This window comes from Lissotriton vulgaris, chromosome 2_1, assembly GCF_964263255.1.
Source record: "Lissotriton vulgaris chromosome 2_1, aLisVul1.2, whole genome shotgun sequence".
Lineage (NCBI taxonomy): Eukaryota > Metazoa > Chordata > Amphibia > Caudata > Salamandridae > Lissotriton > Lissotriton vulgaris.
The window spans coordinates 852,256,275-852,283,740 of record NC_141687.1 but is presented as its reverse complement, the minus strand read 5'-3'; the positions used below and the strand labels follow the sequence as shown (position 1 = coordinate 852,283,740).

The 27,466-nt window shown below is 47.2% G+C and overlaps 1 protein-coding gene and 1 long non-coding RNA gene across 2 annotated transcripts in view; one reads left to right on the top strand and one right to left on the bottom strand.

The window, feature by feature from the left end:
* The window catches only part of PRLH (prolactin releasing hormone), a 75,983-nt gene extending 56,116 nt beyond the window's left edge, over positions 1-19,867 (bottom strand). Inside the window, exon 1 of the mRNA XM_086958719.1 lies at positions 19,784-19,867. The gene's annotated coding sequence lies outside the window, so the exon portion shown is untranslated. The remainder of the gene's footprint in view (positions 1-19,783) is intronic.
* Positions 1-27,466, top strand: part of LOC147731290 (uncharacterized) — a 201,067-nt gene that overhangs the window by 82,968 nt on the left and 90,633 nt on the right. The window lies entirely within an intron of this gene.

Here is a 27,466-nt window from a genome sequence, read left to right as displayed (position 1 = left end):
ATGAGGAGTTTTAGGCATCAAGAATGGGTGGAGTTCAGGCATAGTAAGAGTTCAAGGGTTGAGCTATGGGTAGCATTTTGGAGTGGTGAGTCTTTTTTCAGGTATCAAGAATGAGTTGAGTTTAGGTGTGTGAGGGGTTCTTAGGATTCATGGATAAGTGGAGTTTAGGGGTATGAGGGTGTTTTTAGAGTTTATGACAGTTGGAGTGTAGCGGTTTTGAGTGGTTTAGGGTCCAAGGATGGGCAGAGTTTAGGGCTGGTGAGGGTTTTTAAGGTTCAACTATGTGTAGAGGCTAGGAGTGGTGAAGAGTTTTTAGGGTTCAGGATTGCGTGGAGTTTAGGGTGGTGAGGGCTTTTAAGGAATCACGGGTAGACAGAGTTTAGATGTAGAAAGGGTGTTTTTAGGGTTCAGGGATGGGTAGAGTTTAGGAGTGGTGAGAGGTTTTAAGGGGTCAGGGATGAGTGGGGCTTAGGTGTGGAAAGGGTTTTTAGGGTTCAGGAATGAGTGGAGTTTGGGGGTAGTGAGGGGTATAGTGGTTCAGCGATAGGTGGAATGTAGGGGTAGAAATGGCTTTTAGAGTTCAGGGATGGGTGTAGTTTCGCTGTTGTGAGAAGTTCTTAGGGTGCATGGATTGATGGTGTTTAGGGGTGTTGAGTGTTCAGCAAATTAAAAGCATCTGAAATGATTTTTTGACAATGTAAATGTAATGAATCTGAAATAATATCCCCTGAAGTATAGCACTGAAATAAATACCCTATAAGAAGCATTCTGAAAGGAAAATCTGCAGCCAATGCTATTACACATTAAAACAAGCATTTGCAATGCATTAGGTCTCGCATTTACGAGAGTTTAAACTATTGGCATTGTAAATGACAATGCCTGTTATTTTTATTTTTTAAAACATAAATAAAAGGCATTGTCAATTACAATGCCATTAGCTTAAACTTGCTTAAATGCGAGACCAATTGCATTGCAAATGCTTGTTAAAACTTCAGCACCGGCAACACCCACTTAAAGCCCTGCATACATGCCAACATGTATTGTGTAATGTAAACTGTCTGATGCTGATTTAAAACTGCAAAAAAGGAGGTAATGGAAAAAAAATATAATAATCGGGGGAATGTATTCTCTTTACCCATTAACTAACACTGGAATAAAGGCAATTTTCGTGGGGAGACAGTTCAAATACAGTCATTTCTGGCTTTAAACATGTAGAGTCTCCAGTCTGAATCAAACATGTTAGCATGTACGGTGATGAAGAGACGTGATCAGTCAAGCCCCCTTTCGTACCACTTGTAAGAATCAGCGAGTGCCATAAAAAATGTAACCATACTCACGTTCTACGATGGCTGCCCTTCTTGCTTTTCGTAAAATTAAAACCACAAATGATACTGTAAATAAATGGCCGCCGCTTGCAAGTACGGGATTTATAAAAGAGGTACTGACTTTTATCTCACAAATTTGCTTCAAAGATTATCGATACAGGTGTTTTCGTTTCAGTGAAATATCATAAACATCCCATTCTAAATTTACCGGAATACCCCTGTCCATCTTTACTCTATAAGGGTAAATATATTTCCCCAAGTGAACTGAAAGTCTGTGGTCTCTGCATTTAAATTGTTAAATCCTCCCAATGTAAAATTGCCCCAACTATTACTTTGTTTGTGTGAACCAGGAGTAACGGAAGTACGTCCCATATGTGAGGTCGAGACTTCACTCGCATGCGCTCACAGTGCATTGTTTTTTTTTTTTAAAACCTTTATTTACGTAATGCACATTACACAGCGTCTGCCTACAACCCCTCAGGGCCAGCCGCTATGACATATATTGAAGAATAAAGAAGGACAGTACACTGTTAAAGCGATCACTGAGCGTACATTATAATGTGGAGCATGAAACTGTAGCAAAAGGATATTAAAGGTTTAATTTTATGATTTTGTCGAAGAAAAACAACACACAAACACATGGTTTCATACTGGCAAGGGTCATAGGAGGGGGGGGGGGAGGGAAAAAGGAAAAAGGAGTAAATATAGAAAGGAACGCATCTGGCAAGGGGGAGCGAGCATGAAGGAAGAAAGGACACATATGATATGAAAAACAGTAAACGGAACGTCAATCATGGGGAGGAGGGGAGAGGAACCTCGTAGTCAAGTGGAGTGTTATAGGGGAACAAATATCACCACGGTACGAATTCCACTGAGCCCAAACCCTGGACCATTTCTTGGGACGCCCCCGTGCCTCATACACCGTCCTTTCTCGAAACATGCACCAGTCCATGTTATCCTTCCAGGCGCTAGTCCGCGGTGGTCTGGCGGAGCCCCAGAGCTGAGCTATATCCCTCTTTGCAACCATGTTGCCCAGAGTGACCCAGAACGTCTGAGCAGCAGTACAGTCCGTAGGCTCCCACACATTAAGCAAGCAACGTCGTGCCTCAGGAAGGAGGGGGACTCCAGTGACACGTCCCATCACATCGTGCACCCTAGACCAGAAGGCCGAGACAATCGGACATTCCCACAGAACATGGAGAAAAGTACCATCCATACCACACCCACGCCTACACCGTCCATCCGTCACAAACCCCATTCGCACCAGTCGCATACCAGTCACATACACACGGTGGAGGATCTTTAGCTGGACAAAACGAAGCCGAGCCGGGATAGCCACCTCCTTAGGGGAGGAAACAGCCGACTGCCAGTCCTCGTCGTCTAGTTCAAGCCCGTCAGCTGTCCAGGAAGCACGAAGTTTCCCCAGCTGGTCAGCCCTGTTGTTAATGAGCTTCTTATATATTAAGGAAATCGTACTATCGGGGACATGGCCGTCCAGGACACGATCCTCCAGGGGGGAGGATTGTGGGATATCAGTGCCGGGGGGAAAGACGGAGGACAAGGCATGCCGAACCTGCATATACCGAAAGTGCTCCCTGTCATCAAGCTGGTATTCCAGTTTCAGGGCTGCAAAGGACTTTACCGCGCCCCTGGCCCAAAGATCATCCACCTTACTGATCCCAATCATGTCCCACCTGTCAAACCCTTTCGTCTTCCAAAGGTTGCCCAGTCGATCAGAATCATACAATGGGGTCATACGCGTCAGCTTGCCACTCCAGCCCGTAGCCACAGTTGCATCCCTCCAGGCCCGCACCGCACACTTCGTAGGACCCGTAAGGAGACGGATTGGCGACTTCGAGTACAAAGCCCTATTAAAGTTGCCACCGGGCAGTAAAAATTTATCCAAGGCAAAGGCGGGAGCGGGTTCCGATGAGTACGTTGCATGATTAATGGCGATCAAGTGCGAGGCCCAGTAATAGCGTCTGATATCTGGCAAAGCAATACCACCATCGTACCAGGAAAGGGTGAGCTTAGACAGCGCAATACGGGCACGACCATCCCAGATCAATTGCCGCTGTAAACTCTCGATCTCGCGAAAGTAGCGAGCGGGGACAGGGTCGAAGAAATTCTGCAAGGCATAGAGAAATCGGGGGAGCGACATCATTTTAAAAAGCGCCGCCCGGCCCAATGGAGACAGGGGCAGTTCACGCCATCGTCTTACATCTTGTTTAAGTCGGCGGAGCGGAGCATACAGATTTCGCTCATAACGCACCGCAGAAACCGTAGAGACATAGATCCCCAAATATTTGAAACCGTCATCCGCCACCAAAATTGGAAACCGGCGAGGCAATGGCGGCAGAACCCCGGCTATGACATAAACAATGGATTTGGTCCAGTTGATGACCAATCCAGAGTTCTTACCGAAGGATGTAAGAACGTCGAAGAGTACGTTCAAGGACTTTTGAGGGGAAGTGAAATAAAGAAAGATGTCGTCGGCATACAGTGAGACGCGATCCTCTAGATCTGGCGTCCACCGGATCCCTTTAATCGAGGGTTCCCACTGGAGCCACGCCGCAAGGGGTTCAAGTGCCAACGCGAATAGAAGCGGGGAAAGCGGACATCCCTGACGGGTGCCGCGGCCCAACGGGAAGGGGTCAGAGCTTCTGCCGTTTACCACGACCTGAGCCAGTGGTTGTTCATAAAGGAGCCTGACCCAGGCAATGAAGTTAGGGCCAAAGCCAAACTTGGAGAGGGCCGCCCAAAGATAAGGCCATTCAATGGTGTCAAAAGCCATCGTAGCGTCTAGGGAGGCCACCACCGCAGGCTCCGTGAGAGTTGCAGCTCTCGCGAGAACACCATGGAGCCGACGCAGATTAAGGGCCATGTTTCTGTGCGGTATGAAGCCGGATTGATCCGGATGGATCAGGTCACAAATCACCGTCAACAACCGATTGGCCAGAACCTTGGCCAGGATTTTAGGTTCTGCATTTAGCAGGGAAATGGGGCGATAGGAGGTACAGCGATCACGAGGCTTGCCATCCTTATAAATGGCCACTATAGTAGCTAGGCGCTGTTCAAGCGGAAGGATTCCTGCCTCGAACGCGTCTAGAAACATGTTGCGCAGATGGGCGGCCATCTTGTCCGGACAAAGTTTGTAAAGTTCGATGGGCAAACCATTGGGCCCCATCGCCTGCCAGAGCGCAAAGATCGGATAGCGAGGGCAATCTCATCCACCGTAAAGGGAGCTTCCAGAGCCAGGCCCTCTTCTTCCGAGACACAAGGAAGAGCTATATCACGCAACAGCAGACGGGAATCAGCCTCATCACGATCACTCACCGGGGTATAAACCTTCCGGAAATAATCAACAAAGCAGTCAACAATCTCACCGGGGTCAGACACACTTTCACCAGACTCGCGAACAATAACGGGCACAACACGACTCGCTCTTTCAGCCTTATCCAGCCACGCCAGGAGTTTGCTGGCCTTGTCACCCACATCATACAGCCGGCCCAATTGATTCGCTCGCATCAACTTAGCAGCATCGGTAACACAAGCCTTATAATCCGCCTGTTTCAGTTCCAAAGTGTGCAACAGCGCAGGCGTGTCATCCCCACCCAGCTCACTTTCAAGTGCTGTAATTTCAGTCTCGAGGGCCAGAACGGCCTCCCTCTTAGCCCTCTGCTCAGCAGCAATGAGAGACAGTGCGGATCCCCGAATGACAGTTTTAAAGGCCTCCCAGAGAACCGTAGGGGAGGTCACCGAACCCACATTTTCATCAAAGTAACAGTCAATAGCCTTCACCATATCTGAGCGAAGCCGGGGGTTCCGAAAGTGCCAGGGGGGAACAGGAGGGACTCTGTTACCAAAAAGACCACCCACAGAAATCCTAATCATCAAGGGGGAATGGTCCGAGATACCCCGGGGGAGATGGCGAACCTCCCGTACCAAGGATAGGGTAGAAGCCAGCATAAAGAAGTAGTCTATACGAGAGAGGCTGCCATGCGCACCAGAGTGGAAGGTATACTGCGTCAGGGTGGGGTGCAGCGAACGCCAAACATCCACCAGACCAAAAGTATCAGTCATATCATTGAGCCACATCTGGGACTGTGGCAACACTCTAGGGGGCAGCCGATCACATTCACCAGACATAACAGAATTAAAGTCTCCGCCCATGATCAGCAGACCATCAGGGAGACCAAGAAGAGTCTTGCCAAGATCAGCGTACGTGGTGGCCTGCAGCCCCGGGGGAATATACACAACAACTAACACAATTGGCTTACCCTCCCATCTCCCGGAGACAGCAGCATATCGTCCCCGATCATCTAGGATAACATCATCAATCTCAAGGACCAGGGAGGATTTTACCATTATACCCACTCCCCGGGACCCGGAGGTGAAACCAGCGTGAGCGGCCAGTCGATAGCCCCGACGGTCAAGAGCTTTACAGGCATTACCGATCAAGTGGGTTTCTTGAAGGAACACGACATCAGGGGCATGGCGCCTTATAAATTGTAACACAATGCCGCGTTTAATCCTGTCACCCAAACCGTTGACGTTCCAAGAAAGAACCTGCATCTCACCCCCCCCATCCCAGGAGAAAGCGACCCAACCCAACCCCCTCCCCCAACCACAGATCCAAAATACTTGCAATCAGTGACATACCATGAAAAAAGAGAAATAACAGAAAACATAAAACACAACCAAGTCCCCAGAAACCACCCCCCAACCAAGAGCCCGTTACAACGCCCCCCACCCTGCACCCCTGCTGACTAGAAAGCCACCCCAAACTGCAGTGTGCCTGTCGCCCCATCTGATCTACACAAAGAACCCCCCGAGGAGGAAGGGAGAAATCACCCGCACCCGCACCACCACGGGCATAATCATAAAGCATACAGTAAAGATTACTTTGTAAAGTTCATAGTCTCAAGTCGGACCTCTGGGGGCCCACGTTAAACCTGGGCCGTCGCACCACCTTCCGCACCGCCAGGGCCTCCACTCTCGGTGTCATCTTTCGGCAACGAGTCCAACCAGTCACTAGCACGATCCGGCTGATCAAAGAAATAAGCTCGTTCTCTGAGCTCAATCCGCAAGCGAGCTGGAAAAAGCATAGCGTACTTCAGTCCCAGATCCCTCAGACGACGCTTCACTCCAAGGAACCCAGAACGTTGTTGTTGCACTTGGGGAGTGAAATCAGGATAGATAGAGACAGAGTTATTATCGTACTTCAACGGACCGTGTTTACGAGCGGCCTGCAGGGTAGCGTCTCTGTCCCGATAGTGAAACAGTCTAGCGATGATAGGCCTCGGAGGGCCTCCTGGCTTCACCTGACCACCTGGGAAGAGATAGGCACGCTCAACCGCAAAACACTTGCTGAGACCAGCGGGAGCAAGTTTAGCGACAATGAGTTCCTCGACCAGTAAATCGATCGAGGCGGCACCATTATCTTCCGGCACTCCGACCAAGCGTATGTTGTTCCGCCTGGCCCTATTATCGTAGTCTTCCATGCGTTTGAGCAAAAGGTCGTGTGAGGAACGCAGATTCCCTATCTCGGATTGCGCCTCTGCCATGTCCGTCACCAAACTCAATGCCTTTAAGTCCAATGCCTTGACCCTTTCGTTCGTCTTGGCCAAGTCGGCTCGAATAAGAGTAACATCCACCGCCACCGTGTCTATCTTGGACACGATGGCCTCGTATTGTTGACTCATATCGGCCTTGAGTCCAGAAATGGCGGCCAACAGGTCCTGAAGTGACACTTCTGAGGAAGACGACATGTCGGTCTTCGGGTCCTCCAAGCCACTACTGGTAGCGCCGGGGGGAACCTCTCGGTTGGGTATAGCGCTCGATCATATTGGACTGGATCGACCCCCCGCGAGTAATGTTCTTCCTGCGTTTCTCCGCCTCAGGTTTCGTCGCCATGTTGCATTCAGCGCCGGCTGGGGACACCCAGGTGTAGCGGGACGGTGACAAGTCCCAAACCTCAAAAGTCCAGTTTCACGAGAGGATGCCACAGGCCTCCTTGCCAGCACAAAGAAAGAAAGCGTTCGCTGTGAGAGCGGCAGGCCAAGACAGAGTAGGAGGTCCCAAGGAGTCAGAGACGAGAGGGCAGGAAACGAAAGTGAAAGTGGCACACCACCGGTGGGCCAGATGCCAGGCAGCCGTTGTTGTTGCATTACAGCTCGGCCATACTAGGCAGTGGAGACCCCGGTCGCGTCGGGGGTTAGGCCAGGAAGTTGGAGACGATGTAGAAATGGTCCCCGAGGTCCGATTTCGACCAAAAAAGGATCGACACATCAGTGAGAGTAGCACTCCACAAGCCCGTCGAAGTGACCAGGATATCTGCAGGATAAATCAAGAAGGGCGGCGTGGGTCTCAGGAGCTCTCTGCTCACGCGACCATCTTGGATGCCCGCGTAGCTCCTCTCACAGTGCATTGTTAGGACAGTGAGTGAAGTCATTTTGTTTTGCCAGACAAAGATGGCGGTTACCGGTAGCCTCTGTACGGAGAGCCTGAGAGAGGGGAGTGCGGGTGGATGAAAAAGCACGAACAGGATTGCGGGTGGGGGGGTCGAGAAGGCACGGACCATGGGATTTAGGGGGGAGGCAGGGGAACAAAATAGTGCTCGAAGTAAAGGGGCCACTAGCCATGGCCAGAAACAAATGATGACATGGTCGTCATGAGGCGGGACTAACAAGCCTAAAACCTAGCGGAAGGCTGCATTTAGGAAATAAGCCAATAAAAAATATGGGGGGGAGAGTGGGCGGAGCTTCCACAAAGCTTCCAGCTATACTGAATACTGCATGCCTCGCAAAGAGAGCAGCGCATGCGCTACAACGCTAGGCTCAACCTAAAAATAGGCAAGCAAAGGGCAATTTTGATCAAAAAGACAATCCATTAATTGGTTTCTCTGAAATGGTAAATGCCATTCATTCTGAAATGTTCCATTAAATAGGTTACATGTAATGATTTCTCAGTAATGGTATTCTATGTAATCGTTTTCCTATGAAATTACATACAACCATACAAACATACCCAAGGTGGAAAAGATTACATTACAAAAAAGAAGTACTGAATAAATGACAACTCTGTTGAATAGATTAACGGAGATACAACTTACTAGTATACGATAAATAAATATTATCAGGAGGGTGATTCTTCCAAACATTGGGCCATCTTTAAAACCACAACACCCCATTTTAATCAAATGGAGATCCCAAAAAATCAAGGCATGGTCAATTCCTATATCTGGGGGAGAAGTGGACATGGAATAGATTGGAAGAAACTAACTCTCTCCATAAATAAATGTGGCCAGGCTTTTTATAACCATCTACTGATGGGCCTATAAAATACAACTTTTATTGATAGTTTACAGTCCGATAATTAATCATCATTCTCCGTATCACACTGAGTGCGCCGGTGGCACAACTGGCGTTTGCGCCCACTTTGCGCGCCCCCGGACACTTTGGTATTATAGAAGGGGGGGGGGCAGACATTTGTGCGTCCCCTTCACTAATATTGATAGCGTTGGTGACCTTAAAGCGCCAGCACTACCTTCAGAGGGTGTTCCCTCATTTGCACAGGCGAGTGCCCTATGTAAATGAGAGAATACCTTTGACTCTGCACCTGCGCCATATTACAGATGCAGACGCAGAGGCAAAGAAGCCCTCAGGAGGCCCATTTAAAAGGTGGCGCACAGTCAGTGCGCCTCCTGAGAGCAGCCATCTGCAAAGGGTAAAGGGGGTCCCATGGACCCCTCGACCTCCCCTTGCAGGTGGGTGCAGTAACTGACTGCATCCGCTTTCCAGCCGGGGAGGACCTGGCTTGGCAGTTCGGGCTGGACTGTTCCCATGAGGCACAGGGTCAAGACTGATTTGCATATGGCCAGGTCTAAACTGGGGTGGCATGGTGAGCAAAAGAATGATAGATTTAACCCAGATCTCTTCACTGAGGGTGAATGTTTTGATTTGTTCTGCATTCTGTCCATCAATAGTGTGTCTTTTGCTTTCCTGCCCTAAGTGCGCCAGGAATGCCCATACGTGGGTCCTGGGCTCACTGTGCCACTGGAATCAAGCTATCCTGGCTGAAGAGGGGTGAAACCCTGAAACCGGTCCTAGGATTCTTGTTTTCGGTCCAGGGAGGACCTGGCTTGGCAGTTCGGGCTGGACTGTTCCCATGAGGCACAGGGTCAAGACTGATTTGCTTATGGCCAGGTCTTCCTTTTTTAAATTGAAAACTATAAAAAAGATTCTCCCTTATCTTCCCCCTAACTCTGGTAAAACTCTGATCACATCCTTTGTTATGTCCTCAGTGGACTATTGTAACGGACTTTTAATGAATGCCCAAAAGAAGGTCATTAAGAGGTTACAATCTGTACAAAATGCTGCAGCCAGACTACTTTCTGGCACCCCCAAATTCAAATCCATTGCCAACACTATAAAAAACTATCACTGGCTTACAGTCAACAAAAGGATAAAATTCAAGGCACTCTGTTTAGCTTATAAAGCCGCGCACAAACAAGGCCCTCGCTTTCTCATTGATCCATTCACGTTTCATGTCCCCAATCGCTCACTTCGGTCCATGAACAATTTCACTATGACAGTCCCTCGCACCAGAACAGTTGCATGGGGAGATCGCAGCTTCCACATTGCAACCGCTAAACTTTGGAACTCCCTTGATCTAGAGATCAGATCAGCTCCTACTCTTATCATTTTCAGAAGAAAAATTAAAACTTGGCTTTTTGATCAATAATTCAATTTTGTTTCTTTCTGCCTCATTCACAGCACCGAGACGCCCTTGGGCAATTGTTCGCGCTCAATAAATTCCATAAATAAATAAAATAAATAAAATAACCTGGGGTGGCATGGTGAGCAAAAGAATGATGGATTTAACCCAGATCTCTTGACTAGGGGTGAATAATCTGATTTGTTCTGCATTTCTTCCATCAATTGTGTGTCTTTTGCTTTCTCGCTCTAAGTGCGCCAGGTATGCCCAGACGTGGTTCCTGGGCTCACTGAGCCACTGGAATCAAGCTTTCCTGTCTGAAGAGGGGTGAAACCCCAAAACCGGTCCTAGGATACTTGTCTCCGGTCCAGGGAGGACCTGGCTTGGCAGTTCGGGCTGGACTGTTCAAATGAGGCACAGGGTCAAGACTGATTAGCATATGGCCAGGTCTAAACTGGGATGGCATGGTGAGCAAAAGAATGATGGATTTACCCCAGATCTCTTGACTGGGGGTGAATGTTTTGATTTGTTATGCATTCCGTCAATAAATTGTGTGTCTTTTGCGTTCTCGCCTGCAGCCAGCCAGCAGCTGCTCCATGTTTTCACATGAATGCGCTGCCCTGGGGGCAGCACAAGTTCGCGTCTGCCCTGGGGGCACCGTATACATACTAATAGGGCGCATTGTCAGAGACGTTTTAAGGCGTGGGCTAAGTGGGCCCTGGCCGGGGGGCCCCGCCTTTGAGCGGGGCCCTGATAGAGACAGCTCTGTACTTGCCCTAATGACCTTGAATATTTCTTAAAAGATTTTTCTACATACCGTTTTCCTTTAATTTATTTTTAATGTGGGTGAGGTATTAAAGTCAGTAGACATTTGGCAAGAAATGTTTGTTTTTTAACACCATGCAACATCCATAAAAACAGTTTCTTTTAGATCAAAACAAGACCTCACATATGAGAAATAGCAGGGGATCACAAACATTATTTGAAATAATATTAGTGAGATGCTGCTGTATTATGGTAACAAAATCACATGTCATTATCTCTGAAGATTAGATGTAAACATATTAAGAATTTGGCGAGGGTACCCATACACTGTCAGTGACCTTGCCAAAGAGGGCACGATAGAGTTGAAATTGGATCATAAATTCAAAGCTGTTACGAACAGGGCCCCCCCCAAAATACGTTTGGTCCAGGGCCCTGAAATTCTTAAGGTGTCCCTGTGCATTGTCATTGTTTGCGCTCGGGGCACCTTCTAAAAAGTGCCTGGGCGCAAACAATGACAATGCATAATACGGCCCCATATGCGGACAAAGCTGTCATATTAGCTTTCTATCGCTCTTCAGCAAATTAACCAGCATGACTATGTCTATATCCAGCCTAATAAACTAGTTGTCGCGTTATTAGGACAAAAAAACAAAAAAAGAAAACACAAAAAAACAGAAGTAGCACTGCTTAGAAGAAAAGGCATTACACATGTAGACACACTGTACTATAATGACAAACCTTTTAAACATATATTACATCGCACAACTCAACATAGGCACTGAAAACAAACACACTACGTCTACCAACACCCATTCTGGGTCACAGTTAGACAAAGCCACTCACAGGTAAACTCCAGGCCCAGGTCTAGCGGGTGGGCCGGGTTAGCCAGGCCCACCCAAACATGAGCCTGGCCCACCCAAACATGAGTCTTGGCCCCGGCAGTGATGGCATGAAGGCCAGTAGTAAATGGCCACTTTCATTTAAAGCGTTCCTCTGAACGTTGTTTTTCATCCTAGGAGTTGCGTGATTGAGCCTGAGCTCTCTCTCACAGGCACCCCCAACCATGCATCTCCTTTTAGAAAGGTGGGCTGTGTCCCCGCCCACTCGTGCAGGTACAATAGGGGCATCGTAAAGGGGACAAATCATCTCTTTGGCACTGTGTAACCTTAACCATTCTGCTGTGTGGATATATCCTTTTCTATTTCACACTGGAGAATAAAAGTTTGTTTCTCCGGATTCACCTTTCCTTGCCCCTGCAGCTCCTGATCAGACCGAGCTGTGAAGAGGAAAGGAGCAGGTGAGAGAATGTCTAGCTATGTGTTCTTCTTTTTTAAATCATCAGGGAAGGCCCAGGAAGACACATACAAGACACATGCTTCCTGTATGCTCTATTTAAACAGTTTTTATCTTTATCAAGATATTATCAAGATTGTCTGCCACGTATGTAAGACAATAAAAATGTCCAGATAACTGGTGATTAATGATCCTGACAATCCTTTTTCTGTTGGTAGTTTTGAAATGGAGATAAACGGTATTTTATGTGTATAGCTCAGTGGGTTACTGCCTTTGTCACAGAGATTCTTGTGTTACTTGCAGTTCAGAAGTTACAGTCCTATCATAGGTCAGTGACCTATGAACTGTCGTCAAAGAGCTGCATGCAAACCTGAATTATATAGTTAGAACTTAGTTTTTTTGGGGAGTAACATAGTTAGAACTTCCCCAGTCTTTCATTATTCTAATGTTGCTAAAAAGAGTTTTTTTGGGCATATGTATATTTTTATCAGTAAAGCCAACCCCTAACCTTTGGGGTATGCTTTAAATCCTGAGTTTATGCTTCTCCAGAACCAACCCTCTTAAAACATATTGCCCACCAGTATGAATGACAAGTGATTCCTACACCTGGAAATCCTCATTGGCTTATGAGACATTCCCTGTAGACTGATTTACATACTAGGATGATTGATTGTCTCTGTGTAATGTGTCAGTGATGTAAAGTACTGTGACACCCTACACTGATAGGAGTAGCGCTAGACAAAAAATACAATGCATATGAGAGAGAGGCTACAGAGACATAACGGGTGCTGGTGGAGGGTGGTTGTGAGGGAATCTGAGGAGGAGGTCAATAGGGGAGGGGCTACAGAGAGATGAGGGGCTCTGGTAGACAGTGGTAGTGGGGGAGTCTGATAAGGAGGTCAATAGGGGGGCTAGGGAGGGATGAGGGGTGCTGGTGGATGGCGACAGTGAGGGAATCCGAGGCGGAGGCCAATGTGGGTGGGGGCTACGGAGAGATGAGGGGCACTGGAAGAGGGTGGTAGAGAGGGAGTCTGAGAAGAAGGTCAATAAGGGGGTCTAGGGAGAGATGAGGAGCGCTGGTGGAGGGTGATAGTGAGGGTGTCTGAGAAGGAGGTCAATAGGGGAAGGGCTAAGGAGATATGAGGGGTGTTGGTAGAAGGTGTCAGTGAGGGAATCCGAGGAGGAAGTCAATGGGGGGCGGGGCTACGGAGAGATGAGGGTCTCTGGAGGAGGGTGGCAGTGAGAGAATCCGAGGAGGAGGTCAATGGGGGGCTACGGAGAGATAAGGGGCTCTGGAAGAGGGTTGCAGTGAGGGAATCCAAGGAGGAGGTCAAGAGTGGGGGGCTATGAAGAGATGAGGGGCACTGAAGGAGGGTGGCAGTGAGAGAATCCGAGGAGGAGGTCATTGGGGGGGGGGCTACAGAGAGATGAGGGGTCCTGGTGGAGGGAGGCAGTGAGGGAATCCAAGGAGGAGGTCAAGAGTGGGGGGCTATGAAGAGATGAGGGGCACTGAAGGAGGGTGGCAGTGAGAGAATCCGAGGAGGAGGCCAAAGGGGGTGGGGCTACAGAGAGATGAGGGGCACCAGTGGAAGATGGCAGTGAGGGAATCCAAGGAGGAGGTCAATAGTGGGGGGCTATGGAGACATGAGGGGCACTGGAGGAGGCAGTGAGGGAATCAGAGGAGGAGGGCAATAGTGGGGGGCGGGCTACAGAGAGATGAGGGGCATTGATGGAGGGTAGTAGTGAGGTAGTCCGAGAAGGATGTCAATAGGGGGGCTAGGGAGAGATGAGGGGCACTTGTGGAGGGTGGCAGTGAGGGATTTCTAGGAGGAGGTCATGAGGGAGATCCAGAGAAGTGTCACTTGCCTGATACTCCCACCTCAGAAACCTCTTCTTCGCATCAGAAGGACATTACATGGAGAACATTTTTTTTTATAATTATAACATTTAGAAAGAGATTTGGAAAGAAAAGAATGTGTTTTACTGGGCCCTGGTAGGACTAAGGAGAGATAAAGGAGGGGCCTGAAGCAGGCCTGGCTAGACATATAAGTGACAAATCAGGCCCGCAGTGGCCCACCAAATGCATCCTTGGCCCACCCAAATAAAAATTCCTGGAGCCGGGTCTGAAACTTACTATGCTGATACATCCCAATACACATCTGGTACACAAATTCACATAGGCATAGCACACATATGAACACAAGCACCCGAATTACACAGAAGCCCTTAATGATAAAAGTATTTTACAATAATGAAACACATAGACCATAACACACACATGCACACAAATCATACTGAACATATTTAGGACAAGGCGCTGGAATGGATCATCTCCTTCCTCGACGGAAGAACACAGAGAGTCCGCCTACCACCGTACAAGTCAGAGGCCTCCGAAGTCATCTGCGGCGTCCCCCAAGGATCATCCCTGAGCCCCACCCTCTTCAACGTCTACATGAGCCCCCTCGCGGCCATCGTACGCAAACACCACCTCAGCATAATCTCCTACGCCGACGACACCCAGCTGATCCTCTCCCTGACCAACGACCCCGCCGCCGCCAGAGCCAACCTGCACGAAGGGATGAAAGAGGTAGCCGAGTGGATGACGACCAGCCGCCTGAAACTGAACTCGGACAAGACGGAGGTCCTCATCCTGGGCTCCTCACCCTCCGCCTGGGACGACTCCTGGTGGCCTCCCGCCCTGGGCACCGCACCCAAACCGACAGACCATGCACGAAACCTGGGCTTCATCCTGGACTCCTCCCTCTCCATGACCAGGCAAGTCAACAGCGTCTCCTCGGCGTGCTTCAACATCCTACGCATGCTACGGAAGATCTTCTGGTGGATCCCCACAGAGACCAGGAAGACCGTCACCCAGGTCCTCGTCACCAGCCGACTGGACTACGGCAACGCCATCTACGCCGGGACCACCGTCAAGCTCCAGAAGAGACTCCAGCGGATCCAAAACGCCTCAGCCAGACTCATCCTCGACATCCCACGATCCAGCCACATCTCCGGACATCTGAGAGACCTCCACTGGCTCCCCGTCAACAAGAGAATCACCTTCCGCCTCCTCACCCACGCACACAAAGCCCTACACGACCAAGGCCCGAGTTACCTCAACAGCCGAGTCAACTTCTACGCTCCCCAACGCCACCTCCGATCAGCCAACCACGCCCTCGCCGCCGTCCCCGGCATCCGAAGAGCGACTACAGGAGGAAGGTCCTTCTCCTACCTGGCCGCCAAGACCTGGAACTCCCTCCCGTCCGACCTGCGCCTGACCCAAGACCACCTCTCCTTCAGGAAGAAGCTGAAGACCTGGCTGTTCGAGCAGTAGCGGCACCTCCCCCCCCCCCCCCCCCCCCCCCCAGCGCCTTGAGACCCTACGGGTATGTAGCGCGCTTTATAAGTGTCACTGATTGATTGATTGATTGATATTTACAAAAGGAGACAAACAGCTGCATGCCTTCACACACACAACATCCCAAGAAAGCTCCAGAGAAGCAGTCAACAGATCATTTTGCCATCTCCATCTCTGCCTCTCTCTTTCTCATTCTCTCTCCCTTTCTCTCCCTATGTAGTTCTCTGTCTAGTTCACATACACAAGCACATAGGGTAACGCATTTACGTGTGCACACGCTTAGTGCACACAAAAAATGAAGACAGACATTATCATGCAAACATGAAACACATCGCATGGACACAAAGGAGCACATAACAGACTCCGAAACACTGCACAGAAGCAAACGCAACCAATCGGAACTCCAATACATCTCAGTAAAACAAGCACAGCCATCACATACCCACCATGTAGCAATCCACACAAACAATATAAGTATAGGCAATGGACGACTTACTCAGCAACAAACCCATGGTCACTCCAAAGACTCAGACATACCACGCAGAAACACACATCAGAAACCCAAGCACATCACAGACACACACACATATATCATTCTCAAACATACACCACAAGCATCGCATCCATCACAGACCTACACGAAACTCACAGAAATATAACCACACCAAAGACACAAAACCAACACACACACACCGCATCCACTGACACACGGTAGCTTCTAACAATTCTCACAGAATTAATACAATACATCAAACAGACAGGCACACCAAAAAGAAACATTATTTCTAGAAAACGGGCATTCGGATAAAAGCGCACCTATAAGAAACAGACACATTTCACAATTTCAAGCAAACTTCAAAGAAGCACAACACACTGAAACAAGCACATGGCATCTTGCATAGACATATGTCTCAGGCACAAACGAATCACGCAGAGATGCGCACATACTCTCACACGCACATATATCAGACGCATACACGCATCACCAGAATCAAATACATATACCCCAGACAAAAAAAATTCACATGCAAACCACCACTCAAGCACATTACACAAATGCCTATGTCACCTCATATTTGTTGTAGTAATCACTAGTGAATGTGAGATCTGTGTGGAACACTTGAAGTTCAGTGTTCCACCTGTGACTCTTGGAATGTTCTCCTCCAGGTTGGTAGTTGCCTCCTGGTGTTGCTGTAAAGAACTTGAATAAAGCATCTCTGCTCTACCTCGTCGCTTTGATCGATGTGTACCACTACAATTTTGGTGACGAGGATGGGATTAGATTAGAACATTCTTAGAGTCACAGGTGGAACCCTGACAACCAAGGGTTCCACACAGAGCTCACATACACTATTATATTACTACAATATTATATAAACAGACGTATGCACAGCTTAAACAAAAACACAGACAAGATCAGTGATCTTGGCAGCGTTTTGGTTTAATCAGAGACAAAATTCACAATGCACCCCTCATAAATAATCACATATAAAAACTAGCATTAAAATATAGACCTAACATATCAAAACAAGCACTTGGTGGTCACGTGATTGCCTCATTATCTCATACAGAAGATACACACATGCGAGTGCATGAACACAGATGCAAACACACACTTCATGAACCCAAGAATGAATCACAGAAAGAGACACACAGGTGTGTGATCACTTACACCCCTCTCTCTCCCTTTCTCTCTCTAGCTAACTCTTGTACACACACTAGCACCACCAAACAGATCCCAATTGCATGAAATGGAAATTTAAAAGTACAGGTACTCCTTGTCCCAGAATATCTGTTTGCTGCTGAGATGTTCTGGAAGCAGTATGTAAATGTAAATGTAAATGTAAATCCCATTGATAGCATTGGAGCGGTGCTGAGAAATGCAGCTACTACCCCTTCCAAATGAAAGAAGTGCAGGCACTGGGTACCTAATAGTTAGTACCTGTGAATTTAAAGCACTTCAGATCCCCACACAGATGAAAAACTACAAAACCAGCTAATAGAAATAGCCACTTCGTACAAACACAAATATACCTGAAAGAGGCAAACAGACACACACAAACATACCACAATCAGGAAATACAGAGGGAAACAAACAGTCAGTTAGGGGTGCCCGCCACACATAAACTCATACATATCCTTAATGGCAAATGCACATCACAAAAAATATAAACGCACACACCCCACGGACCACCTCAATGAGGAAGAGATGAAAACCCAATTTGCAAATGACACTGCTCACAGACACACACAAGCCCAGCACATGCATCAAACATAGATGCAAACATAGGAAAGCACAACATACTTTAGACTGAATAGAACAAACACGAAGAGACAGCACATGTACTAGCAGAGGCATGGGCACATTTAGCACAATAAACCGTACCCATATACAAAAAAACACACAAAATATAGAAACACAATAAACAGCGGTAAACACAGATAAACAATAATTTGCAGACGGAGAAAATACAATTTGAAAAATACAACCTCTTCAAAAAAGCACGTTGTTAAAGATACACCTTACAGAGTCGGACCACATCAACCCTTTAACACACGTGCAGCGACCCTCATACGTGGCACTTTGTGTGCACCTATCCTGCATCACAAAACTTTATTTTAGCTCGATAGCCTGCACTCCTTCCGTCCTCCGAGTATAACATCACCCTACCCTACTCCAGCGCCTCAGGGCCAGGCAAGGCTGCTTCTTGGCGCGTCTAGGTCAGAGTGAGGCCCGTCACTGCGGTATTCGCTATAATGACGGTGTATCAACAGTCCGGTGTTCAATTGACGTTCCCTGTGGGGAGATGGCTGCAGCCGGTAAGCACTGGCATGGCAGGCGGGAGTCTTAATTCTGCAAATCCTGGCGGCTTCTGCAGCAGGGTGCTTTGGTCCTCATTGCGCCTGCGCTGGTCCCTGCTAGTACCTCTGTCGTGCCTGGGACAGTGGCGGGGTAACCACTGTCAGCTCCCAGCCAAGAGTCTGTGTGGGTTCTGGCGCTGCTCGCTGCCTTTGGAGCCGCGTGTTGCTGTGCCTGGCGCATGGTGCTGCGCACTGTACAAGCTATCTGGAGCAGCTGCTTTTACTCACTGCGCCGCGACATGGCTCTCTTGTACTCACTATGTTTGAGGAGTCGCTGCAATTGATCACTGTGCCTGTGCTGCGGGATACGCAAATCACTTAATCTCCCCTTGCCTGAATGTGTAATGTAAATACGGTGCTCATGTAAAGCGCTCCAATACCTTCGGGTCGAGTTCGCGCTATATACAATATGCACAAAAAACATAAAAAACTCGCTGTGCACGCGAAGGGCAGTGACGACTGTGCCGCGTGATACTCAGAGTCTGGGGTCAGTGTCCTGCTGGTATTCACTGTGTGAGGAGAAGTATTCTTATTGAACTTGCGAAATACAGTGGGCACTGAGACTGCCCAGGTACTCGTGCATACAGACAATGACACCACCTGCCTGCCCCCCACTGGGGCAGGGGCAGTGTGCGAAGGGCAGCACGCGCTGTCCGGGGGCATGTAATGACTGTGCATGTGCTGCGTAGTGCTCGGAGTCAGGAGTCAGGGCACTGCTGGGACTCACTGTCCACGAGAAGGGCAGCAGTCCCTCTTTTGGAACAATCCCTGCATGCAATGTCTGTGCAGCTCGGTTCTGAGAGTCTGAGGTCAGTGTACTGCTGATACTCAGTGCACGCACCAGTATGTCAGTGGAACTCATTGTGCACGAGAGGGGCCGTACTTGCAGTTTTAGGGTAGTTTGCAGCAGGCAATCACCCTGACTATCAGCGTGGAGGTCAGAGGTCGGGGCCAGGGCACTGCTGGTACTCACCACATTCGGAGCAGAAAGCTACTGGTTGACTGATACTCACTGTAGTTCCTAATGGCAATACTCAACGAGTCAGGGACAAGTCCCTCAAGGTACTCACTGTGTTTGAGTCACCGTGTCACTCGTACTCACAGTACTTTAGAAGGGTATTGTTTACCAAGCCTGGGACAGGTTGCTTCGGCAGTCCTGCGCGTGGATAATGACGTCCCTGGTACTCACTACATGTGGCGCATGCTCTGGGTGATCCCCGGCCTGTGCAGGGTGGCGCTCAGAGCCTCGTACAGGTCCTTGCCACTACTCACTGTGTCTGTGGCACAGAGTGCTGGAACGCCCTGTGTCTAGGGAAGGCACTGGAGATACTCACTAAGTCTAGGGAGTACCCTGCTGTTGGTCACGGTGCCCGGACAGTCTGAGACAGACCCCTGCCGATGAGAGCCCCCTGCTGGCGCTCACTGTGTCTGAGGGAAGGCGCTTCATGATGTAGGTACTCACTGTGAATGTGCTGCTGCTCGCCCGGTCCTCGCTAGGGGGCAGACTGGAGCCGCGTCCCACTCTTCGCCCGGTGCCTCCTGTTGCTGGTGCAGACTCCGAGCCCACACTCCGAGCCAAGGTTTTATTCCCTGCTTCGTGGATGACGTCAACTCTGCAACAAAAAGGCTGAGGTTAAAACAATATCTCGCCCCGCCCGCCCGCCCCCTGGCCCTTGCCCCCCAAAACATTCATCTAATTTTACCACTTTCAGGAGCGGAATGTACCCGCTCACAAAGCCTCGCCTCTCTCAGGGCGGCTCTTTCATCCCTGTGCTGAAGGCACCCTTTTAAGTTGGTTTGCGCTGTGCGTTATTTGTAACTACGCGAGGAGCACACTAGCGTGGCATCACTTGTGCTTTTATGTGCGTGTACTGCACATTACATACATCTTTGTGCGTAGATTACGCACGCCCTCTCTTTTGTGCGCATAATTTCTACCTCAGATTTATTTGTGTGAATATTATATATTCCTTCGTGTTCGAACACCCGTTATGTGCATGTATGTGCGTTCACAAGTCGTTGTAGCTAAAACATGTTAATTTGTTTTACTTAACTTGTGCTGCATATGCACATGCCATAGGCTTCTAGGTCCCTGTGCATAACACAAGTGTAAGCAGTGCTTTAAATGGGCAGGTACTGTCCGGTACTAAGCACCTGCACTTTTTTAATTTAAAGCATTGAGAATCCTATTTATCAAGGAGGTGTGTCGCTTTGCACCAAACGAAATGGTGACTGCGCAAAGCAACCACAAAATGTGATTTATCAAGCCACGCAAGACCACTTTGCATGGCCCTAAGTGGCTTAATAAATCAGGAATAACGCAGTGCAAATTGCTGCATTGCATTACTCTGCCCCAAGGTGGTGTTCCATGGGCGTTGTGTGGGTGGTCCCATGCAATTCCAATGCAAAGTAAGTAATGTTTATTGTTTAGTTAATTAAAACCATAACAATTTAAAACAGATAGCAAAAAGCGAATAAAACCAATATTATAGCAAAAAGAAAAAAAGAAAAAAAATTAAACATACAATCATTTCATCTCTACATGGGGTTCTAAAATTCAATGTTATTAAAAGTTCTCTCAATGTTATTAAAAGTTCAACTCCAATGCATTTTTGACACATTCCCAGATTTACTATTACTGGTAGACCTGACGCAAAATCTTTTTTTTGTTTAATACCCTGGTCCAATAAATTTTATATTTACATATACCGTTTGGGTTAACACCTTGCGTGCGCGTGTCGGCCAACCGCCGTCGCGAGCAATACCTGGGTAGTGCTGTACACGTCCGTTGGCAGATGCGTCCCGCCCACTTAATAGAACTCCCGCACAGCGGCGGAATTTGCGCCGCAGTAAAGGAGTTAATAAAAACATATTGTTCATATTCTCTAGGTACCCCTTTGTTGTTGAGTGAATCCATACAATCTTGGGAAGGTCCTGAGGAAGGTGGTTTACCATCTGTTGTACACCACCGAAACGTGCGTCGACCTCATTGTAACAGACCTTGTTGAACAACTTAATCCAACATGGCTGTGGAGACCTTGAATTTCCTTGTCTCCCCCTGACCCAGATGTGTATGTATGTTTGGGTAATGTGTGAGTTTGTTTGGTTTGGTTGAGTGAGACTGATAATCTTGACTGGTTTATATATTTGATTTAATTTAGGGGTCCAGAGCACAGTGTCATATTTATAAGGGTGTACATTTTTTATGTATTGGTCCATATATAATAATGTATAAAAAGAAAAATCTATCAGAAACAAAATGTATCTTGTTTTAAAAAAAGAAACAATTAACTAATTTTGGTCTATTAGTCATGCATATCCAAGAAAAATAAATAACAAAGTTCAAATTTAACTAGTAATCTGTATGGATGATGTCTTTGTTTACATATTTGTTTAGCCCATGCTATATCTATTCTTTAACTCAAAAGAAATATAGGTAGTGAGGGAGCTTATTTGCTTATCATATTATTATTGTTTCCCCTTTTCACCCTGACTTCTATTCATTCTCAAAGGAGACTCCATTTTTGCACTGAGCATAGAGAGTGCTAGAATGTTTATTTTTTCATTTAAAGCATTGAGAATCCTATTTATCAAGGGGTGGTGTGCTTTTCGACCAAGCAACATGGTGAATGTGCAAAATCAACCCCAAAATGCGATTTATCATGCCTCCCAAGACCACATTGCGTGACCCAGAGTGGCTTAATAAATCAGGAATAACGCAGTGGAAATTACTGCATTGCATTACTCTGCCCCAAGGTGGCGTTCCATGGGCTTTGTGTGGGTGGTGTCTAAACAAGATTGTCGTGTTGTTCCTAAGGAAGAGAAGAGAATGACAGTCTGTGATGCAGATGATTTATGGCAGGGTAACCTAGCGGTAGCCCTGGGAATCCATTTTGTTGGATTTAATGCCCTCACAAACCCTTTCAGGTGTCATGCTTCATCATTTGGGCCTGCTCCTCGTTGGGTCGGCGGTGCAATACCCAACGGGCAACACCTCATAGAGGGGCTCTTTAGCGGAGATCTTTTTCCAACAGCCGTATAGATGAAGTGCGGGTGTGGGGCCAGAACAATGGGGTAGACGTGATGTGTTGTTAAAATAAAGCTAGTGGTATCAGGAATGCTTTATTCAGAAGGGCCACTGATTTAATTAAAAGCAATTATTCTAGAGGAGAGTGGTGGAAAATGATGTTTCCAACTGTCATCTAGAATTTGTGTAGTCCGGTCAACATGTTTCTCGCTACTGTGTAATTTGTCTAGCGATTCTTCAGGACCCGGTTGATTATTAGCAAGTATCTAATGTTACAAAACTGTCTACAATAATACCCTAGAGTGTGGTGCTCCTATTCTCTTGTAGGCTACCACATTGGTGGGTAAGGGGAAACGTAATATTATATTACCCTTCTTCTAGTTGTGATTGTCAGTACCTGTTGAAGGAAGAGGGAGAACATATCACAAACAGATTGGTAACAGGTGCATCAGTGACTGTAATACTTGTGCATTCAGCATGCTGGTGAAAAAATTCAGGCGTGTCACAACACCATTGCACAAGTGTATCAAACCCTCTCACTTGTGAAGATTTGGTGAGAGTGTCTTGTGAATATCTATAAAACATTTGGAATAAAATATGAACACCAATTCGGTATTCGTAACTCGCAGTCATTCAAAAAACTCACCTAAAGTTAAAAACAATCAGACAACGACAGTGTCCAGCGGGTAAAGCTCCAGGGAGTTCTTCCACCATAAGGCTATGTAGAGGAAAAATCTTAGTGCCTTATGATTTGTATACATATGTACAGTTTCTTGGTAATAGTTATAATCTACTGTAAAAGTTCTGTCTTTGGTACATTTCTTAAATATGTGTACATATATTCTAGTATTACGGAACTTGACTATGGTTCTAAGGCTATCTAGAGATGTTTGGTTCTGTTAGGAAGTCGTCAAAGGTAAAGACCTTTTAGGTACACTATGGGCTTTGTTATTCTAGAGGAATCTCTCTTCTGTCGTCCCGATATTGGGGGATGTTTATTCTCAAGATATAGTGTAGTGTTCTTTAGTGGACATGCAGAGATAGCTAGGTACCGTTGGTGGGGCCCCTGGTATGCATGCCTGCCTCTTGTGCCATCAAAGATGATCAATCATGAATAACCATAATATCATTGGATGATACGTTGTATTTTTCTTTTTTTGTGTGGGTGGTCCCATGCAACTCCAATGCATTTTTGACGCATTCGCAGATTTACCATTACTGGTAGACCTGACGTAAAATCTTTTTTTTGGTACTTACAAAACCACACCAATTTTGATTTATGTGCCTTTCTAAGAAAAAATTAATGCAACACTGCACATTGCCCTGTTTTGCGTTATTCTGCATCAGATAGGCGATCCATGGGTGGTACATATGTGTTCTGTGTATTCATCCATGGATTTTAATGCAAATCCATATTTACAAAGTGTTGCAGGCATGATTTTGCTCCAAAATGGTGCACCTGTCTTAGGCTGGCAAAACGAGGAAAATGTGTTTATTCTTCTGGTTATTTCCTCTATGTATGTGCACAGCATTCTGTTGCACACATACAAAGAGGAAAAATCTAGGGGTGGGCAGTGAACTCCGCTCCACTAGTGGGGTTCACTGAGTTTTGTCACTCTGCGCTCTTCTTTGAGTGCAGAGGGTAGTAAAAAAAACTCCAAACAACAGAAGAGTGTGCCTTCTCAGGAGAAGAGCAAGCATGAAGAATCAAACTTGATCCTTTAGAAAGCCCTCACTCACCAACCTAGTTGGTGACATGCTTCATCATCGGGCCCCACCAGGAAGGCCGAGTGCCTCCCCGGTGTGCTTCAACGCCAGAATTACTGCAGAGCAGGTTAGTGTTGTCTGAGTGACAAGTGAAAGTGATTGTGAAGTGAGTTAAAAGTGTCTAGATTGTGTCCAAAAATGTTTTTATTCGTTGGCCAACCAGACACGAGTAAAAACAAAGTGAGCGATGTATGAGCTGGATAGATTGATCAACTGTGTCTCACTGTGTGTGGTCAACATGTTTCTGCCTATATAATGCTAATGGCTAGGCATTCTTCAGGACCAAAGTGTGTACTTCGGCAGTATGAGCGCGCTGAAGCTCACCCTAACCAAGAAGTCCAAAGTGTGAAAAGGAAACAAAAGTTTATAGTAACCTGTTGTTACTGAGGGATCCTTCTTATTTGTAGGAACCCAACATATATCTGTAATGAAAAACAGACACGAATAAACACACAAAGAAACAAATAATTGTTTAGATTGCAGGAACAGTGCGTTTGTCATTCGAGTTTCATCATGCACTCGTGCTCTTCTCAAAGTGCACTGTAACCTTACCTATAGGAGCTAATGTTTATTATAGTGAGATAAAGATGTGCACATGTTTTCACATTATCGCTGGTAGTAGTGGCTGAGCCCACTCGTAATGTGAAGATACCTCGTTATAAGTGCTATTTCGCCTGCACGCCTACTTGGGCACTTAACGGTATCAGTGCGTCCGTGTAAAAATGCTATCATTACTTTAAGGAACAAGCCTGTGTAGTCTTGGCGAGTGGAAGAAACACATTAAGAAAACATCTTACATGTGGTGTAACAACTAATCACACCATGGGTCTCGGGAGGGTGGTGGTGGCTAGTAGGCACACCCTGTGGGGAAGAAAAGGGAAATGAGGGGAAATTAGATCCTGACGGCAAGCAAGTTACTTTTCTTGTTTGGTAGCGTAGTAGCAGAGTTTCACTCATGCCGGCAAAGCCTGTGGTTCTGAAATTCTGGAGCCTGCTGTAATATGGTACCGAGGCCCGACACTCGTGTCACAAAATATCATCGTACCATGACGAATTCGGTATCGGCAGACTGGTAATGATTAGGACATTATCCCTATGCATTTGCGCCGTGATTGAGTGATGCTAGCACCCTTAAATCATGGTTTCCGTCTCGAACCCTCGGGTTCCATTTTGTGAACGGCATCCATTTTGTCTCTTGCCCTCATATAGTCAATTGATTAAGGCCAAGCTTGATTTGGAAGGACACGTCCACCTTAGCTGACTCCCCCATGACCTGGCCGAGCTGACTCCACTGCCTCCAGCCAAACCTGTTCGGACAGTCCCTCGCCCAGTGGCCGAGTAAGATAGCATCAAGGCACAACATGCCATAAACCATTCACCACATACAGACCATGTTTTCCACACACATACACCTGTCCATGTCTCTTGTTTATGGCCGGTTTTACGATGAGGAGGTGCCCGATTTTATTGAGGTTTCATCGATATCTGATGGTAGTTCTGGGCCGAGCAGGGTAATCTATCACAAACTGTACACACTAAATTGTAGGCTGGTCGTCATGACTTTGCTTTTTCTTTTGTTTAACAAATATGTCTATGGTTGCATCATAAAACAAAGAATTCTTGCCTGAAGTGTAATATTTTGTATAAAAGGAGAAGGCTGGTTCTGTAAAAACGAACAGTCTCCTGAGAACTTACATCCCGTGCTGTTGTACTTCTAGGACACTTGTTACTTGGTTGCAGCCAATAAAACTCGATCTCTGACTTCACCTAGAAGACTCTTTGTTTCTGTGGTCCGGAACAGGGAGAACTCAGAGGTCTTCGGGTGTTATCCCCTGGCACCACCGGGCTCCTAAAAACCCGGCACCTCAAGCCAAGCACCCGCTTTGTACCTGTTGCTGCCCTCAAATGACCGGACCCCGTCGATGGGTCGTCCAGTGTTTCCCATGTTGTTTTAAGGGGCTGTGGAAGCCTGCAAACGCCGCACGGTTGGGGGCGTCGGCATCACTGGAAGCGTCATCATTATGCACGCGTCTGAGACAGTGGGTCAATTCAGCCAATCAGGGCAGTGGGTAGCGGTCATGTGCAATGCGGCGCCATTTGGACCACTGCACTGCTAACCTCGGTAGGCCTGTGGTATTTTCAACCAACTTTATAGACCTCGGGGAAGCGTGATGTCAGTAGTTTTGTACACAATAGCCAAGCAGAACATGGCCTTGGAAAATCAACAGGAAAGCTGGAAAAAGTATAAGAAACTGGAAAAGCTGTCAGGATACATTGGGTACATCCAGTATTGGAGTCATGTATATTAAAGTGCATGAATAGCGTGACACAACTTATTTTCTAGAAATCCCATTATTGTAAGTTTGCAAGTGTGATACTACTAGTCCTATGTATTGTAGTCCATGAACAGTATGACACATTTTATATTCTAGAAAGCCTGGTATTGTAAGTGTGCATCTAGTGTGATACTACTAGTGTATAAAGTTCCTCACGGGGCACGATGCATCTATCGTAATAGTACTAGTGTATAAGGTTCCTCACGGGTCAATGGTGTAAATGTAAATTGTAAATTGATACTTGTATAGCGCACTACTCACCCGCAAGGGTCTCAAGGCGCTTGTACGAATACCGCTGTGGAACCCATCCTGGCTTTCCCTGTGAGGCGTCCACTCCTGGGCGTGGAGGCCAGGCATCCTTAGCATTGTGGGGGCCGTTGTGGAGATTAAGCAAGCTATTGCCCAGAGGTGCAGAGTGGGACTCCATGATTGGAATAGGCACCAAGGCGAGAATTATCAGGTCCGTGGAATTTTGAGCCCAGACCCGCCGAGGCGGGGAATTGAACCCTGGTCCCGGGCTAGACCTCTGCATCAGAGTCTGCCGCTCTAACCATTGAGCCACACTTCTCCAATGGTGGAAGTGCCCATATCTCCTATTGGGAACTTAATAAGGGAGGCAGCAAATATAACTGAACGAGTTGTATCGATGAGTACAGGGGTGTGGTGGAATCAACCTCGTAGCACAGTGCTCCATGGGATGTTATCATTGAACCCTTATATGTGTGTGCCCAAGCCGTAGACCCACCTCTGTTCTTTCTTGAACAGGGTCTGTTGTATGTTTCTCCATGTTTTCACCTGTTCTATGACAGTCTACCTTAAGTCATTCGTAGTATGGTCCTGTTGTATGTAGTGCTCACTTAATTTTGTCGTGATTCTCCTACACTGGATGTTGCTCCTATGTTCGCACACACGTTGCTTGACTTTCCGAGTCGTCATGCCCACATAACGCAACCCACAAAAACATGTGAGCAGATAGACCACATTTGTGAACTTGCAGTTAGTGTGGGTGAGCTGT